Source organism: Orussus abietinus, unplaced genomic scaffold, assembly GCF_000612105.2.
Source record: "Orussus abietinus isolate OABI.00-Male unplaced genomic scaffold, Oabi_2.0 scaffold77, whole genome shotgun sequence".
NCBI classification, from domain to species: Eukaryota; Metazoa; Arthropoda; class Insecta; order Hymenoptera; family Orussidae; genus Orussus; species Orussus abietinus.
In genome coordinates this window covers 409,905-428,665 of record NW_019394245.1, presented here as the reverse complement: position 1 = coordinate 428,665, position 18,761 = coordinate 409,905, and the positions used below count along the sequence as shown (strand labels likewise).

Genomic DNA, 18,761 nt, shown 5'->3' with positions numbered 1-18,761 from the left:
GAACTTGAGCTTTTTGTCATCGATATAGTAAACCCTTGGGTAGGTTTTATAATTTCTTCATATTTATATTAATTTGTTAACGTACTTAGATTTGAATTTAGGGAAATTAACGGGGGAGATTAGGGCTAGTTGTTACATTTCGAGTTTAGTAGTTTTTTACGAGTCTCCCACTGAAACTGGAAACTTGAGCTTCTTGTCATCAATCTATTATAGTAAACCCTTGGGTAGGTTTTGTGACTTCTTCATATTTATATTAATTTGTTAACGTACTTAAATTCGAATTTAGGGAAATTAACAGGGCACATCGGGGCTAGTTGTTACATTTCGAGTTTAATAGTTTTTTACGAGTCTCCTACTAAAACTGGGAACTTGAGCTTTTTGTCATCGATCTAGTAAACCCTTGGGTAGGTTTTGTAATTTCTTCATATTCATATTAATTTGTTAACGTACTTAAATTTGAATTTTTTTTTGTACAGTGCAAAGTGTAACAGTTTGTCCCATTGTGCAGCGCAGTTATTATATGTACAGAATTGTATTAAAAACATGCATAAATGCGACAGAAAACAACAAAGAAGTATCAAAGATAATTAAAACGCAAGATTTATTTAGATCTCGAATTAAACAATTAACGATCACGTGCATAAAACGGATCATCGTTCCTCCTGCTCATACGAGCCTATTTCTTGCGTTTACTGGATTGAATCTATCCTCATTTTCCTTTGCCGTTTTTTAAAAAATATAAAAAGAAATAATTTAAATAAAAGTTTCGTAAAAGCGTGGGGCTTGCAACTCTTTTCTCCTGAGAGCTATTACCGAGAAACAAAAATATACAGGATGTCATTAATGATTATGTACTGAAGAGAATTACGATTTTAATTTTTATAATTCGCCGAGCCATTGAACCTGAAACGATTCGTCGAATATAAAAGCATGTAAAAGAGCACTAGAAGCGTAAATCAACGGAAAATATGGGACACCCGGCCAATGACCGGGGAATCTAAAATATACAAAGTGACGAGAGTGTTCGAACGGTGATTCGATTTCTTTGGAAAGAGAAAGATAAGAGACTCGATTAAGCTCGATTGCTCTCCGAAAAGCATGCATGTCGTAGCATTTAATTATAACGTCGCATTTAGTTGCTAAAGTCCGAAAACGCTGTGATTGATAACGCGCTTTCCTTCCCGAAGCATTGAAATAATTAGCTTAATTAATAATGGCATGGGTTGCACAATTAAAATTCCCCCGTACACCTGGACTACTTAGCGATACTTAGGAGTAACACATCATACTTGCGTAGTTCTTGATTTTCGATTGTTAATTTCACACACGAATAGACCTGCTCTATATGAATTTATTTTGTAGATATTTCGACCAAGTTTAGAGATACGCAATCACGAGGAGATAACTCCGGTTCTGCGTGGATCAAAAACATCAGCGTGTATGCAAATGAGATCGTAGAGAGTCTTAACACGTATTTTCAGAGGAACCCGTAATTTAAGAAGAATTATCGACTTCAAGCTGGACGATAATAATAACAGAAATAGTACAGCCAGCTTCCAAGGCAAATGGCCAACCTTGGAACGCCTTGCACGTCGACTAGATTTTCGAATGGAATGCGACGGAGATCGACAGAACTTTCTGCCAAAACCGCGTTAAGTAACCGCCAGTGATTATTTTTCCTCCTTCTTGGGATATTTTGAATTTTCAACGCCAGAGGCGACAGAACTACGCCGGACTTTCAGCAATTGCGGCGAGGTGAATTGTACACGCATAGCAGGAACTGATGACAAATTAGTTCCATGAACTGTGACCACTTTCCAGTTTTACTAAGCATATAAATCCTCGAGTTCGTGTACCTTTCTCTTTTGAGGTGTTTTTTATTCTAAGCTCTTTGGCGACAGAATCGTAAGGGAAGGCTCAATCTTCCAAAAAATAATCGTAAGTTGCGCTTAAGGTGAAGTGACACACGTCGAGGAACTTGATCGACGTCGATACAGATTTTTCTAAATGCCTACGTTGCCGACGTTCGTTTTTATATTGACAGCTATGTCGAATTATATCGGGTATTGTACCAAATGGCATACTCCACCTGCCGTTTTTGTACAATAAATATCAAGAAATCGAAGTAAAACTCCAGAAATCCTCTGGATTTGTACTTTCTGAGGCCCTAATTGACTGCAGAGGGACACTCTGCGCCATCTGTGATTTCCAGGTCAATTAAATTTTCACTCCGAGACCTCGTATTCCCATCGTTTTAGCATAGAAGCGCATACAACACTTTGTTTGCCTTTATCCCATTCAAATGCGAGTTTATCGATTACCAGAGTGTTCTAAATTGTCGTATAATTGTCCTGACCCTTTCGGTTCTCATATCAGAGCCTTCGATAATTGTATATTGATCGAAATATGAGAGCTCGACGGCATTTTGGTTTTGGTCTGGGCTAAGTTAAACAATTTTTCCAGAAATCCAAATTTTGAATGTCAGGACAATTCTTAGATGATTAGGAGTTATGTGTCAAAGTTTCGGACAATTTGGTCTAATACCCTTAAAAAAAAGTGTATTCGAATCGACTGATTTGAAGGAGGTGTCACTTCACCTTAATCCACTCGATTTCTTTACTACTTTCTGCGCACATTTCAGTTCTGCAGATAGGTCAACACTGATCATCAGTATGAATGAAATTCCTTGATGGACCGATTTATCACAAAAAATGCAGGAATAAACACTACTTTTAATTTTTCCATAAAAACATAATATGGTACTCGGGTACCTAGATTTATCAAACGATCGTAAAGCCGACCTTCGTGATAAATATTTAAGAAATATGCTAATTAAGATATTTATTTGATTGCGTGAAAACATCAAAATAAAGCCCAAGAAAAAACTTACTAAAGCGTTTTCCACGATCTATTCAGGAAATATGAATGACTTACGTAGAAAGTAGCAAAAGGGTACCCGTGTACCCGATCACTGACACAAAAGTTGACGTTAACATCGCTACGCACTTTCTGAAAACCTTGAAGCAGAAAACGAAACGCCATCTTCCGGAAATAGGTTGAAAAAAATCGCTCCCTGTGGGTACAGAAAAAGTTTAACGTTAAATACGACTGGCGCAAAATTTCTTCTGGCGTCGTCGTACAAATGGGATTTATGGAGTCCAGGCGACGACGCCGCTTTCTCTGAAACGTGCCATCGCATACTTTCTTTCTTTATCTTTCGAGCCGACCTGCGACAAATGTTATCGTCCCCTTGATTATAAAAAAAAAATACAGGAAATAAAATAGAATAAAATGAAATAATGCTCGCGGTAAGGTGTCATCTTCGACCTGCCTTAAAACTTTCCCATAATTCGATGAACGAGATTACATCGATATAACCGGAGAAACGACGAAGCGGTGAAAATGTTTATAGGTATTCTCGTAAAATGGAATTTATGTACAGTATATGTACCGATTTACGAAGCGAGGGGAACCGTAGAAAAAATGCATGCCTGTGCATTTAGGACGTATATACAGAGCATCTTCGTCGTATCTCAAGCGGCGCGATCGTGAGTCATATCGAGAGTCGTGACCCAATCGAGCAGAATTTATAAACGGGCTTTCGATTCATTCACCCTGGCTGCGATCATGCGTGGCGCTTCAATAACGGCAACGTGCACAGTGCTTAATGCGTTCCTTATCGACATCGCGTTAATAGCCTTACTGGCCGCGCAAGTCGGGAAAGTTTAGAGCGACAAAACCGCCACACGCATCGATATGGTCGGATATATGAGCCGCTCATTGTACACATCGACTAACTCCACTTTTTGAAAAATCTTAAACTTAGGTGTCAAAGCACTTGGTATAGTCATTACTTTTTATATTTATAATATCTCAACTTTTTGTTTTATCGAGTTAATCAATGTGTGTGTTACAGTGAAACACCGAAATCTGAAGAATATCGACTTTCACCGGTGAATGTCAACATTCACATAGTCGCTTAGTGTATGTCCGAAATATTTGCTAATTACCCTTATTTCTGACTTACACCGGTAAATGTTGACATTCACGGGTGTGTGATGTTGACACACACTGGAGAGGGTCCGAATGTACAACAATGTAATGAAATATTCGATCTTTCACCGACGTATTTGGTATCTGTTGACATTTACCGGTGAAAGTCGACATTCTCCATTTTCGGTCATTCACGGTAACATGTGCACTGAGCAGCTCATATTATGAAAAGAGAAAAAATAAATAGAAGACGAAATTTTATGAGAGAATAAATTTAAACAAAAAAAAAAAACAGAAAAATCGTCCAGGGTACATTTTCCATGGAAATAAATACGATTTTTATGTATGCCTTCGCTCGTTAAAAAAAAAATGTAGTTTTATATTAATTTTACGTTTAGCCCATTCACTGCCAACTACGAGATATCTCATAGTAAACGTATTTACTAAAACTGCCTCTAAATTTGCCTGGCAGTGAATGGGTTAAGGTGAAGTGAAACCCCTTTCAAATCAGTCGATTCGAATACAACACTTTTTTTTAAGGGTATTAGACCAAACTGTCCGAAACTTTACTCCTGTACGTGAGTATGTGCGTACTGCACGCGACCTTGCGCGTTGCAGTCATACCTCTTACCAGCCCACGTACGCGATTTTTAGTCGCGATTTCTGTCATACAACAGAGTATCCGCAACTCGCTCTTGCGAATTACCACCTAGCCAAATATTCTCGGAAGCATAGGTAGCGTCATCCGTCGTAGGCGTAAGACACGATATCGTGTACATATATCAGATGGTTTCCCCGAAATGCCGAGTGTCGGGCATCGTCAATATTTTAATATCACATTGGACCCGCGTTTCCGTTTTTAATCTCGTATCGTAGATAACATCAAAGAGCCATCCTTTGCAGACGCGCGATGAAATCTTGGGCATATTTTAGGAGCTTTCCCCGAAACGCCGAGTTCCGAGTACCATCAATATTTTAATATCATCTTGGTCGTTCCTTTTCACTTTCAACCTTCTTTCACCACTACATCGCCATTTTCTCTTTCCTTTAATCACTCTTGCAACACGTCCCATTTGTTCCTTCAAACCCGCGACCTTCCACGCTGCAGCCGACCCCTTTACCGAATCATGTGCAGTAATGCCGTTACTTGATAAAGTGTATGTACACGTGCTCATTTTTTAACAGAGAAGACATATTTTCCCGAGAACATCAGCCAGCATCAAAGTCTCCTCCCTTATATACACAGGACGGCGTCGGGTACATGTTTCAAAAGATTCCCTTGAAATGTTGAGTACCGAGCAATGTAATAACATCATCGTGGTCGTCCATTTTCATTATGAATTTGGTACCACTACATCGTCGTTGTATGTTCCGTTTCTCTTCTTCTCTCTTAAGGGGATGTAAAAGGTGATTTGTACCGATCGATGACGAACTAATGCCGCGGATACCCTCTTTTCAAGATGCACGAATCGATTTGTCTGAAATCTTATCGCATGATTGTAAAGGTGCCGAAATCGTTCTTAATATACTCAAAAAATTGCATTTAAAGTTTCTTTTTTTAATGCAGCTGAAATCAGAATCAATGCGGCGTCCTTGTTACATATTTGACCATTGTTCACGTACAGGAGGCAGCAATGAAGAATGTCAGAAATCGTTTTCAATAATCTGAGACCAGGTAGTAACCGAAAATTATACACTCGGACTCGAAGAAAGAGACAATAGTGTATCCGTGAATTTGAGGTTCGTGGTGTGGGTAACACGTGAATCGCAAGTATTCTTGGAGGAAAAATTTAGTTCCCACCGAATACAACGGATAACCCGGCAGTTGAATATAGTATTAAAAATCATGAACCAGGCGATTTCTTGAGTTTGATTTCCATCTCTTTATAATCATTCTATTGAAACGACGTAATGAGCGTGCCATTGCGTAGAATATTCAACGTAATGTGATACAACAATCAATATAAATATTAACAACAATTCACCATTCCTGATGGTACATTACTTAGAAGAATTAGTGTTTATCGATAACGATTAAATTTTTCAGCCTTCCACATTAACTTAAACAGGGTATCGTTTCTTCTTTCAAGCGTTAAGCAGTTTTGTATTCTGCAGTCAATCTTTTTACCGATCCACGTGCATGCATTACCTCTGTTCCTGGATAAAGTGTATCCACACATGCGCAAACTAATGCAGTGGAAACTATTCCAGAGAACATCAAAATATTATCCCATACGCTCGCGATAGAATATATCGTGCACGTTTCACAAGATTCCTCCGAAATGCCGTATACCGAATATTTAATCTCGATCGTGTATTTCATTTTTCCATCCCGCACACCTCTTCGCAGGCATATTCTCTTCCACCCTTCCTTACACCACGTACTATTTCTTACATCAATAGCGTGGTCTTGCGCATTGCAATCACTCCTTTTACCATCCCACGCACATCGTCACTATCGCTCGACTATCATTTCTTTTTTCAAGCGTTAAGCGGTTTTGTATTCTGCAGTCAATCCTTTCACCGCTCCACGTGCATGTATTACCACTGTTTCTCGATAAAGTATATCCACACATACGCATCACTATCGCTCGACTATCATTTCTTTTTTCAAGGGTTAAGCGGTTTTGTATTCTACAGTCAATCCTTTCACCGCTCCACGTGCATGTATTACCACTGTTGCTCGATAAAGTATATCCACACATGCGCAAACTATTGCAGTGGAAACTATTCCAGAGAACATCAAAATATTATCCCATACGCTCGCGATAGAATATATCGTGCACGTTTCACAAGATTCCTCCGAAATGCCGTATACCGAATATTTAATCTCGATCGTGTATTTCATTATTCCATCCCGCACACCTCTTCGCAGGCATATTCTCTTCCAGCCTTCCTTACACCGCGTACAATTCCTCCCATCAATCGCGTGGTCTTGCGCGCTGCAATCACTCCTTTTACCATCCCACGCACATCGTCACTATCACTCGACAAAGTGCATCCACCCGCACCTCTCTCTACCAAACACCCACCGATTAAAGTGTCCTCATAAATGGCATCATCCCGTACAACCATAACTCTCGAAGGCCTCGTTAAAGTTGACTTTACTCATTCAAGAGGTTGAAAAAACGACATTCATTGTCCAATTTGACACACAGGCTGAACATCGCAGATAATGACTAGGTCTGAGTTTCTTAATGGTAAATAAACCGCTTTCCTCTACCATGAGTCTCCGTCATCTCGCGTCGTCCGCGTTCATCTCCTGGTCCTTCCATCAACGACTCCGCGACCTCCGGGGGAAAACATCCCGCAAAGTCTACCCAGCCTACAATTACACCCTCGGGGTGTTTCTCGGGATCGTCCGTACACGCTGGTTGGCGTGTGTCGCCGTTCGGCAGCGAGCAAGCGCCAGACGAAATGTTCACGGGTCGTAGGGAGCATCGAAGAAGCATCGTCCTTTGTGGACATAGCGCGATGCCGTCTGCATATTTTAGAACGCCTCCCGCATTCATGCCCTCGTGCCGGGTTGACTTTCTCGTCTAGCTACCACCCTCGCTTTTCTCTTCTCTCTCTCGCTCTCCTCTCTGGCTGACGATTCGCCTTCGTGTAGCTCTTACTCTGAAAGTGCGAGTGAATTTACATGTCGACGCTCGCGTTTACGTGCACGTACAAGTGGGCGGAGTTAGATGCGTTTCGTAAGTCGATTTGCTCTTCTTGGGAGATGACCGCTCGTCGTGTCCGCTGTTTCTACGAGGCAGCTCCCTCGTCGCTTACGTGCTTTCCTCAGGGGAACAGAGTGCCGATCGGAGAAGAGAGGAACTGAAAAATCTGGGGGAGGCCTGGACCCCCGGGACGATGGACTCGATGCCACGTATGGAACTCTTCGGGATGTTTCTTCCTCCTTTTGATTCAGCTGCGTCGATTACGGGCCCTGGTTCTCAGCTGTATATAATAGGTTGATTATTATACTGAGAATCATCATAAAATGAGCGAAAAAGGAGAGTGAATGACGGTGGACTGTCTGGGCACTTTCTGGAAGGCAACTTCCTCGTCGCTTGTTTTCCTTGCAGGAACATTGTCGGATACTCCCCGAGTCGACAATTTTTACCTCATTAACTTTATAGACGTACGAGAGGATTTGGAGGATGAGACGAGAAGTTAAGATTGGAAGACGTTAATGAAATGGGTCTCATTTGAATCTTAACATTTGTGCTCGTTAGTGAAAGATCTAGGTACGTATGAACATTAGATCGAGACTAGGTTTAACCTCGGAAACCACAATTTTCAAATACTCAGAAGAGCCTCGCTTTGTCCTCAAGATCCTCTCTTTGGTCCCTGACCTTAGGAATAAAGTCTTGCATAAATTATTAAAATAAAATGTAAAATGAAATTCTAAATATTTAACGTTGTATTTTTTATTAATACAATAATGCAATGAATTCACATTTTTTTAATTCATTTTACTCTTTCTGTCGCCAATTACTGGTAGTTTGAAGATTTGTAGGTCCAACCCGTATAGAATGGGACAACTACTTTATTCTGAGATATTTCAAGCTTCGATTAGAATGAAACGTTCCGAGTATATCGAGGTTCTTACGAGAAACATGGATTTTTAGATTCTTATAGAGAATTAAACGAGACGGAAGTTTTTGTCGGCGAACGAAATGAACTAAAAGGTCTAGAGGGAGCCTGATCCCCCGGGATGATGGACCCGATGTCATGTCTGGAAGGATGTACTCTTCGAACAGGACTTTTCCTTTTTTTCTTTTTATAAGGAGCGTTAATTATTGTAGCAGTCAGTAGCCTCTTAAGGCTCATGTATCCGTCGCTTCTACAAGGCAGTTCCCTCGTCGCTCGCGTGTTTTCCTTGAAGGATCATCGACCGATCACCAGTTTTCTGGAATGCTAATCGAGAAAAAAGGAAACCTGAAAATCTAGGAAAAATCCCGGTTTGCCAGAACATGTCTGGAACGATGTACCTCTCAAGACGATATTTCTTTTCTTATACATAAGCAGCGTACCACTGGGATTGATAACTGCTTCCGAAGCTTTATATTGCGAGTCCTCCCAAAGCGGGTAAAAAAGTGATTGCTCACCTGGAAGGTTTGCTCGAGCACGGTTCTATCTACCCACTGCACTTAGGATAATTTTCAGAAGAAGTTCATTCAATCCCAATTTTACTGCACGAATCATTGAACCACCGAACCAAGAGTTCAAATCTACCGCAGAATAAGTATAACTAGAACACTCGAGCACGGTTCTATCTACCCACTGCACTTAGGATCATTTTCAGAAGAAGTTCATTCAATCCCAATTTTTCTGCACGAATCATTTAACCACCGAACCAGAAGTTGAAGTCGATCTCAGAAAAAGTATAACCAGAATACCCGAGCACGGTTCTATCTACCCACTGCACTTAGGATAATTTTCAGAAGAAGTTCATTCAATCGCAATTTTTCTACACGCATCATTTAACCACCGAACCAGGAGTTTAAATCTACCGCAGAATAAGTATAACTAGAACACTCGAGCACGGTTCTATCTACCCACTGCACTTAGGATAATTTTCAGTAGAACATTCAATCCCAATTTTTCTGCACGAATCATTTAACCACCGAAACAGGAGTTCAAATCTACCTCAGAAAAAGTATAACCAGAACACTCGAGCAAGGTTCTATCTACCCACTGCATTTAGGATAATTTTCAGAAGAAGTTCATTCAATCCCAATTGTTCTGCACGAATCATTGAACCACCGAACCAGGAGTTCAAATCTATCTCAGAATAAGTATGACTAGAACATTCGAGCACGGTTCTATCTACCCACTGCACTTAGGATAATTTTCAGTAGAAATTCATACAATCCCAATTTTTTTGCACGAATCATTTAACCACCGCACCAGAAGTTCAAATCTACCTCAGAAAAAGTATAACCAGAACACTCGAACAACATCTGCCCCCACATAATGAACCATGCTGACAGTTTAATATTCCAGGATTTCTTCACTCTTCTATAGAAACCCAAAAATCTAAATGGCTCCCCAATTCTCAATCTAGTCCTCTATTCTTTTTTTTTAAATCCCTTCAATCTAGAAAAAACAATTCATCCACCCCCAAATAAAATTCATTCTCTCTTAAATTCTCACCTGTTAAAGATTAATCGTCTTTCCCATCCAACCTCTTTGCCCAAACCTTTTGAATTAACAAACTTCCTCATAAAATCCCCTCTTCCTTAATAATGTTGACCTCGATTCGATATCTCACGTCTCGATAAATCTATTCGTCGACTCAGCGTCTTCCCCAGCGATATTCAGCGATTTAGCGGAGAATCGAAGCGATCGGTCAGATCGGAACAAAGCCAAGAGGACGCGGCCATCATTGGGCGATTCTTTTTGGCAATAACGCCGGGAAGATCTCCGTCGAAGAAGGGCGCGATGGCGCCGAGTACACGTGCTACCGTCTCGTGGCGTTACGCTCTCGATACTTGATCAGTGTACTCACTATTTTTAGAGGCGCCCAGAGCCGACGCGTGGGTGCAGGGCTGACGTCCTACTGACTCTCGTTTCGCGCGATTTCACGCCCGTGTCGTATCTCAGCTGGACATTGGAATCTACACGAATTAGACTCCTCCATAAGAGCCAATAGCAACAATTTTCATTATTGCTAGACCCACGTCTCGTTAAGGTGAAGTGAAACCCCTTTAAAATCGGTCGATTCGAATACAACACTCTTTTTTAAGGGTATTAGACCAAACTGCCCGAAACTTTGACACGTCGCTCCTGATCATCTAAGAATTGTCCTGACACATTCAAAATTTGGATTTTGGTAAAAAATTTGTTAACTTAGCCCAGACCAGAACCAAAATGGCGTCGAGCTCTCATATTTCGATCAATATACAATTATCGAAGGCTCTGATATGAGAAACGAATGGGTCAGGACAATTTTATGACAATTTAGAACACTCTGGTAATCGATAAACTCGCATTTAAACGGGATAAAGGCAAACAAAGTGTTGTATGCGCTTCTATGCTAAAACGATGGGAATCCAGAGGATTTCTGGAGATTTAACTGATCAAGGTATTGTTTAATGTGGTTTTGAGATAATGCTCTATATTAACAAATTGTCAATAGATACCTTAGATTGTCCTTTAGAGGTAATGGGATCTTTACGTGAAACTACTTACATAGGAGGGGCGTGGAGATATCAGATAACGTTCACTTGATTAAAGCTTTACGTGATTTCGCGTTCATTTCCTACGTCGGATATAAATCGGTGGTTGAATTAAACTGCTTTGGTACATGCACACAGTTTCTCGTTCGAGCCGCGTTCTTTTGAGAAAATCTGCCGAATAAAAGCATCATGAAACGTTCAATTAACTCCAATTTCACTATGCAACTACTCTGTGCCTACTAGATATTAGCGAAAAAGAAAAAATATTTTTCTTGAAATAACACCAATATGTTCGTATTTGTTTTTGTTTTTTTATATGTATATTTTTATTTTGTTAGAGCTCTCTTGAAACCTTCACAAGTATTTCTTCTCGTTGAAACCGAACTCTGGTTCGCGAAGGTCGATATAGAACGTGGGTATCGATGTCCTCCGACCACCTCCGACTTCGCGCAATTTCCTGTACGCGCAGTGTATTAGGTATCGTGGAAATTAAACTTCTTCAAAGCTCTCGCTGGTACTCCCATTTTTGCGGGCTATAGACGAAGCCAAACAGCTGACAAAGACCTATAGAATACGGACGCCAGACAACGTCCGGGTGAATCCGGTCTCACCGAATTTCGCGCTGGCGCCGATATTGGCCACAATACCCAGGCTATAATCCCGAGTCCGCAGTTCTAATAGGCCGTTTTTCTGCAAGCTAAGAAGTCAGCCAAACTTCGTTGACAAAGATTTGTAGGTGGAGGGTATCGAGGTTGACCCTCTGCCGCCACTCGTTCCAGGTGATTTCGCGCTGACGTCGTATATTACACGGTAAAGACTAGACTTCACTACGCTAATAGACTGAAATTGCATTTCCATTGAAACTATCAAGGAAGGTATCCCAGGTCGATCTCTCCGATTTGATTTCTTTTATAATATGTTATAATAGACTAAAATCTAAGCGGCACGTATTTTTTTTTATCTGCCATTAAACACTTTAAGGGGGTGAAACCACCATCCAAAGTAAGGCGTGTCAAGGGGCGATTTGGCAGTTTCACCCACAAGAACAAAATATTTCTTTAATCAATCCACATGGAAAAGCTTTCTCATAACGAGAAATGAAAAATATAATTTTCTCATTTAAAAAAAAATTAAGGAGTGAGCTACCCCTCACAGGCCTTACTTTGGATGGTGGTTTCATCCCCTTAAAGGGTTTAATGGCAGATACAAAAAATACGTGTCGCTTAGTTTTTAGTCTATTATAACGTATTATAAAAGAAATCAAATCGGAGAGATCGACCTGGGATATCTTCCTTGTAAGTATTATTATGTTTACCTTTTCCCTCTAAAATAATAAGAAGTTCTAGACGATCCATGTATCGAACAATGTCCGCCAGAATCTACTGTCACAGAATTTTGTACTGACATCGTATACTCGGTATTCTACATTTTAGATCGTCCGTGATTTTACAGACCATTTTCTTCTAATTAAGAGTCAGCCAAACTTCACTGACAAAGATTTGTAGGTGGAGGGTATCGAGGTTGACCTTTTACCAGCCCTCGTTTCAGATGATCTCACACCGACGACGTGTATTAAATAGCAAGATTAGAATTTGCAAATCTAATAGACTACAGGTCATTCCCATTGAATCTCAAAACGGTAAGAAACATTACTGTTATTACATCTATCTTTAAATAAGCTATTATTAATTTTTTTTTCAAGTTTTCGTAAGCATACCCATTTTATTTCTACTAAAGTAACCGTTTAATTCAAGCCTTTAAAATGAATCAGACATCGGCCAGAGTGAATCTGGCGTTAGAGAATTTCTATTGGCACCATATATATTTACAGTTGTACTTTAGAGTAAACTTGTGCAAGTTAAGAAGTCAATTAAACAGTGACAAATATCGTAGGTGAAGGGTACTTGACCTGTTTTGCCAGGTCTTGTTTTAGATGATTTTACAATAACATGGTGTTTAAATACTAGACTAGATCCGGAGATGTATATAAAGCTGGAATTGCCACTTTAGCACAATTCAATAAAATTTCGTGCAAAATTGATTGCTATTTTATTGCACAAGAAAAAATTTTGTTACACTTATACTTTTCCGAAAAATGGTGGCGATGTCAGCTTTATATAAAGCTAGCATTGCCACAATAAAAAGTAATTATTAAGTAAATGTTCATCGATGAATTATATACCAGAATTTATTGCTAATTAATTGCTCGCAGAAAAACCAAATTTCAATTTTTTTGCTCACCTCTAAAGGGGTAAATCGCCACCCCTAGTGCTGATCGCCGGACAGAAACACGAAAACATGGGAGAATCGAACTATTTCTTCACATGGGTATTAATTGCTAATTAATTGCTCCGAGAAGAACCAATATTTTCGTAACAATACAATGTTCAAACGTACATTAATTAGCGATTAATTCCCACTTGAAAAAATAGTTCGATTCTTCCATTTTTTACGTGGCCATGCTGGGGCGACATAGGCGGGGCTGGCCTACCACCTTAGGGGTTGTGCAAAAAATTCGAAATTAGATTCTTCTCGGAGTAATTAATTCCCACGTGAAGAAATAGTTCGATTCTCTCATGTTTTTCATGTTTCTGTCCTGCGATCATCACTAGGGGTGGCGATTCACGCCTTTAGGGGTGAGCAAAAAAATTGAAATTTGATTTTTCTGCGAGCAATTAATTAGCAATATATTCTGGTATATAATTCATCGATGAACATTTACTTAATAATTACTTTTTATTGTGGCAATGCTAGCTTTATATAAAGCTGACATCGTCACCAGTTTTCGGAAAAGTATAAGAGCAACACATTTTTTTTTTCTCGTGCAATAAAATAGCAATGAATTAGCAATAAATTTTGCAACACATTTTATTGAATTGTGCTAAAGTGGCAATTCCAGCTTTATATACATTATCCGGAGCATCCCTTATAGACTTACAGCTCATTTCCGCTGAGATGTAATAATTCTCCCTGGTGTTAATTTTTATTTCAATGAACTCTTCTCTTAAATGCTTTCACAAGTATCCCCATAATTTGGCAATAAACTTAGATTTCTTACTTAGGCTTTAAAATGAATTCGGCAAGATCTGGCTTCACAAAATGTCTTGTTGGCGGCACATATTTAGTCCTGCATTTTAAACCGAGTCTGTAGTTCTATAGGCCGTCTTCTGCAAGTTAAGGAGTCGGCCAAACTTCGCTGACAAGATTTGTAGGTGGAGGGTATCGAGGCTGACCTTTTACCGGACCCCGTTTCAGGTGATTTCGCGTCGACGTCGTATATTAAACAGCAGACTAGACATCGTAGCTTTAACAGGCAATAAGCCATTTCTGTGAAAGCTAAAAACAGCGCTAAATTTCCTAACTATAATTAGACTTCTTTCAAGGTTCTCATAAATACTCCCACTTTTAATGCCGAAGACGAAGCCAAAGGCCTACGGAATATAGCTGTTGGACAACGTTCCACCGAATCGAGTTTCCGAATTTCCTGCTGGCGCCACATTTTATGTACCGGACTTTAGTCGGTACTCGTGGCTTGCTTAGAGCATTTTTTCATGTATGTAGGCAGTAGGCACCCCCACATTGGAAATATGGAAAGGAACCTATTGGAGAATTTAGTGCTTTTTTAGTGCTCCACCCTTTATACCGAAATTCGGTGGTGGTGCTGAGTGAACGTTCACTCAGCACCCCCACAGTGCATATTACGTTAAGGGAAAGATTCACGGTAAAAACGAGTATGCAGCAATTTGGTGCTATTTTAGTGCTCTAGAAATATTCAAGAGCCAGATCCGAAACATCACCTCTTTCACCCCAAAACTACCCCCGATCGTATAAGCGCCAAGAGAGAAGAGGTAGAAATAGTAACATTTTGCATGTTCTCTTCTCGAATTATTTTGGTGCTATTTTAGTGCTCTAGAAATACTCAAGAGCCAGATCCGAAACATCACCCCTTTCACGCCAAAACTACCCCCGATCGTATAAGCGCCAAAAGAGAAGAGGTAGAAATAATAACATTTTGCATCTTCTCTTTTCGAATCTTTTGGGTTCTATTTAATTGCTTTAGAAATACCCAGGAGACAGATCCGAAACATCACCCCCTTCACCATAAAACTACCCCGGATCATATAGGCTCCAAGAAAGAAGAGGTAGAAATAATAACACATTTTACACGTTCTTCTCTCGCATTATTTTGGTGTTATTTAAGTGCCTTAAGGATATCCAAGAGCCAGATTCTAAAGACCACCTCTTTCACCTCAAAACTACTCCCAATCGTATAGGGTCCAAGACAGAAGAGGTAGAAATATCAAAATTTGCACCTTCTCTTTTCGCATTATTTTGGTGCTATTTATGTACTTTGAAGATACCCACGATATTCTTAAAGCACTTAAATAACACAAAAATAATGCAAGAGAAGAACGTGCAAAATGTGTTATTATTTCTACCTTTTCTATCTTGAAGCCTATACGATTGGGGGTAGTTTTAGGGTGAAGGGGGTGATGTTTCGGATCTGTCTCTTGGGTATTCCTAAAGCACTTAAATAGCACCAAAATGCTGCATACTCGTTTTTTCCGTGAATCTTTCCCTTAACGTAGTTTGCACTGTGGGGGTGCTGAGTGAACGTTTACTTAGCACCACCACCGATTTTCGGTATAAGGGGTGGAGCACTAAAATCGAGGTTGTAGCCCTAAAATAGCACTAAAGAAGCACTAAATTCTCCAATAGGTTTCATTTCATATTTCCGATGTGGGGGTGTCTACTGTACATACATCATTTTTTCCGCCGACTAAGAAGTGCGCACAAACTCTGCTGACAAGGATTTTTAGGCAGCTGGTATCGAAGCTGACCTTTTACCGATTCTTGTTTCCGTGTATAGTATTAGGTCATTCCAAAAGTTGTGTCTTTATCCGTGCTCCTTTCTTTTACTTTGTCTTTCATCCTCTAACTTTCAGTGCTCTCCCTGTGATGCTACTTCGGAACTCACCTACAAAAACGATGGACATTTTGGAGCGACTTAATATATATTAAACAATAAAAATTACCCTTCTTTCGGACAGTGTCAAGAAATGCTTCGATGTTTCAAACTTTTCAAATACAAATGCACGTTGAAATTAAAAACAGTGATACTCAAAATGAAATCCATTCAAATGTGCATTACTGTATTTATATGTGTACCGTGTGGTTTCGAGAAATAACGAAGAGAATGAGAATTCGTAGAAAAGTATTGAAAATTTTTGAATGAGGTAGGGTGGGAAAAGAAATCAGTAAAAATGTTAATAAATCCTACAACGCGCTTTTCTCAAAATACATGCGATCATGTATATATAAGTGATCGAAAATCAGCATACGTAAATATCTGAGTCGTATGCATATCTTATGACAATTATACCCTCGTACGTGCACTTTTGTACAAAATTACTTATGAACTCTCCCAGATGTAATCGAAACTTACGAAACCGGAAATTCAAATGACGATCAACCGACCGGCGAAACTCGATCATGCGATCGGAATTTTTTCGATCTGATAGTTTTTATGAGATCCTTGGGGTCGATTTATGGGGGACATGTTTCGGGGGTTTTCGATTAAAAAAAAAAAAAATCTTCGAAATCGCGTGAAATTAGTATCGTGACATACCTACATACAGGCGAAAACCGCACTTTAGTAATAAATAACATTTAGAAATCAGTGCGTACTCCCTATGAAATTCGTATCCTCGTAGACAAAAATTCCCAACATAATTGTATAGAAAATTTCGAAACCTCGAGGAAAAGAAAACCCACTATTCGTATGCTATATTTCAAACAGACATGTTTAATAATACAGTTTTAATGGACGTCAGGCTATTTCTATGACATCTAAAAACATTAATAGATTTTCCCGGATGTCAGCTGGGAGTAGTAACGAGTCAGTATTTTTCTTTTTTTTTTTTTAAACTCAGAAGTCAGGAAAATTTCGCTGATGAGGATTTGTAGGCGGCGAGTATCGATGCTGACCTTTTAGCGCCTCCCGTTTCGAGTGATTTCGTGCCGGCGTTGTTCGTTAGAGTGTGGGGACTAGATAGAGCAGGCGATAGCCCATTTCCATGAAAGCTAAAAACAGACCTAAATTTCCCTATTATTCTTGGGATCTGATGTGCAGTGGTTCCTAGTTCACGCTACTCTGGGTGGTATTAGATCGTAGGATGATACTCGTGCACTGTAACCGTTTGATTAGATTATCTCTAATGGACTTACAATAAAATTGAACCATTACATCAGAATGAAACGAAACTTACGAACTTTTCTGCGACTGTGTTCCGGAAGGAAAGAAAGGTTTCCAAACACGAAATTATTCTTTTAGAGGAATTGAAAGAAATTTCAGAAATCAGGCTTGCATCACGTGTATTACAAAAACGAATTTCCTGCAATTTTTAATGGCTTTACTTTGTAGAGTATAATATAAAAGTGAGTTGAGGCGAACGAAGCGGTAATTTACGTAAAGTCGGTTTGGAAAGCAACTATAAGAAACTGGTTTTATTAAAATACAGTTATCATGGTGTCGTGCACGGAGGACCTTATACTGCATAGGACGACTGGTGTGGCGGATTTTAGAACATTAATAATTCAACAATGAATTACGTATTCATGTGCTTAATATGACGACGACGTGCCCGAATGTAGCTATGTAGTTGATGGATATGAATCATAGAAACCTGGCTGGAAGGTTTAGAGAATTCTAAGCATAGGATAAACATTTTGTATACTTCGGGAGAGGAAGATTGCTGGCTAGGTACTTAAGAAGTCTATATTATTTTAAGTGTATTAATAAAATGATTGATACCGCTATAATGCACACATCATCACCTATGCTGAGAGACACCGGACATAAATTGTAGCGAGAGACAATGACGTTAAAAAGATTACTACCTCGTCCTAGGAATTATTTTTAACTCTGCTTAGTTTGCCAACAAGCTGTAGCTGACAAAGGTCATAAACTGACACGAAGGTGAGGTTACGGAATTGTACAATTATGAAACAACATACTTTTCTTTTCAAATAATCTAGATTTAAAAAGCTTCATATAGGCCCCATGAATCTTTTACTATTAATTAAATTTTTAAGGAATAAACTAAACTTTACCCACATATACAGAAAAGACAACAAGGAAACAAAGTTCTCTATCGGGTAGCAATGCATAGTTACATTTTAGAATAACGTTAATCCATTTCCTCGATTGCCAGGAGCTGTATTAATAATTAATCTTTCCGAGTGCTCTGCCACATCTGTTAAAAGCGTATCGAGCAGAAAACTCCTTGCATTTTTACAAGAACTTTTGAACCGATATGGACACGTTTTCTATGTTACTGGGAAGACAGAGTCGCTGCTCAGGAAGAATCCGACTGTCAATCCGTCTGACTAAAACGTATCGATGTGTGGGTATCGTGCAACGGGTCGTCGGTATGTAGGTTTCCTGGCGATAAAAATAGCATCCTGATATTTAGGAACCCTTTCCGATGGTACCAATTATTTAACTGTACAGATAGGCAAATCATCCAGAGGAGCTAAAAAGAATACATATGTTGCCTCGTGGGCGAGAACGAACTTTCCTCCCGGGTGATTATTGGG

At 39.5% G+C, this 18,761-nt stretch overlaps 1 protein-coding gene across 2 annotated transcripts in view; it reads right to left on the bottom strand.

Moving 5' to 3' along the window:
• Nucleotides 1-18,761, bottom strand: part of LOC105694698 — a 54,433-nt gene that overhangs the window by 35,263 nt on the left and 409 nt on the right. The window lies entirely within an intron of this gene.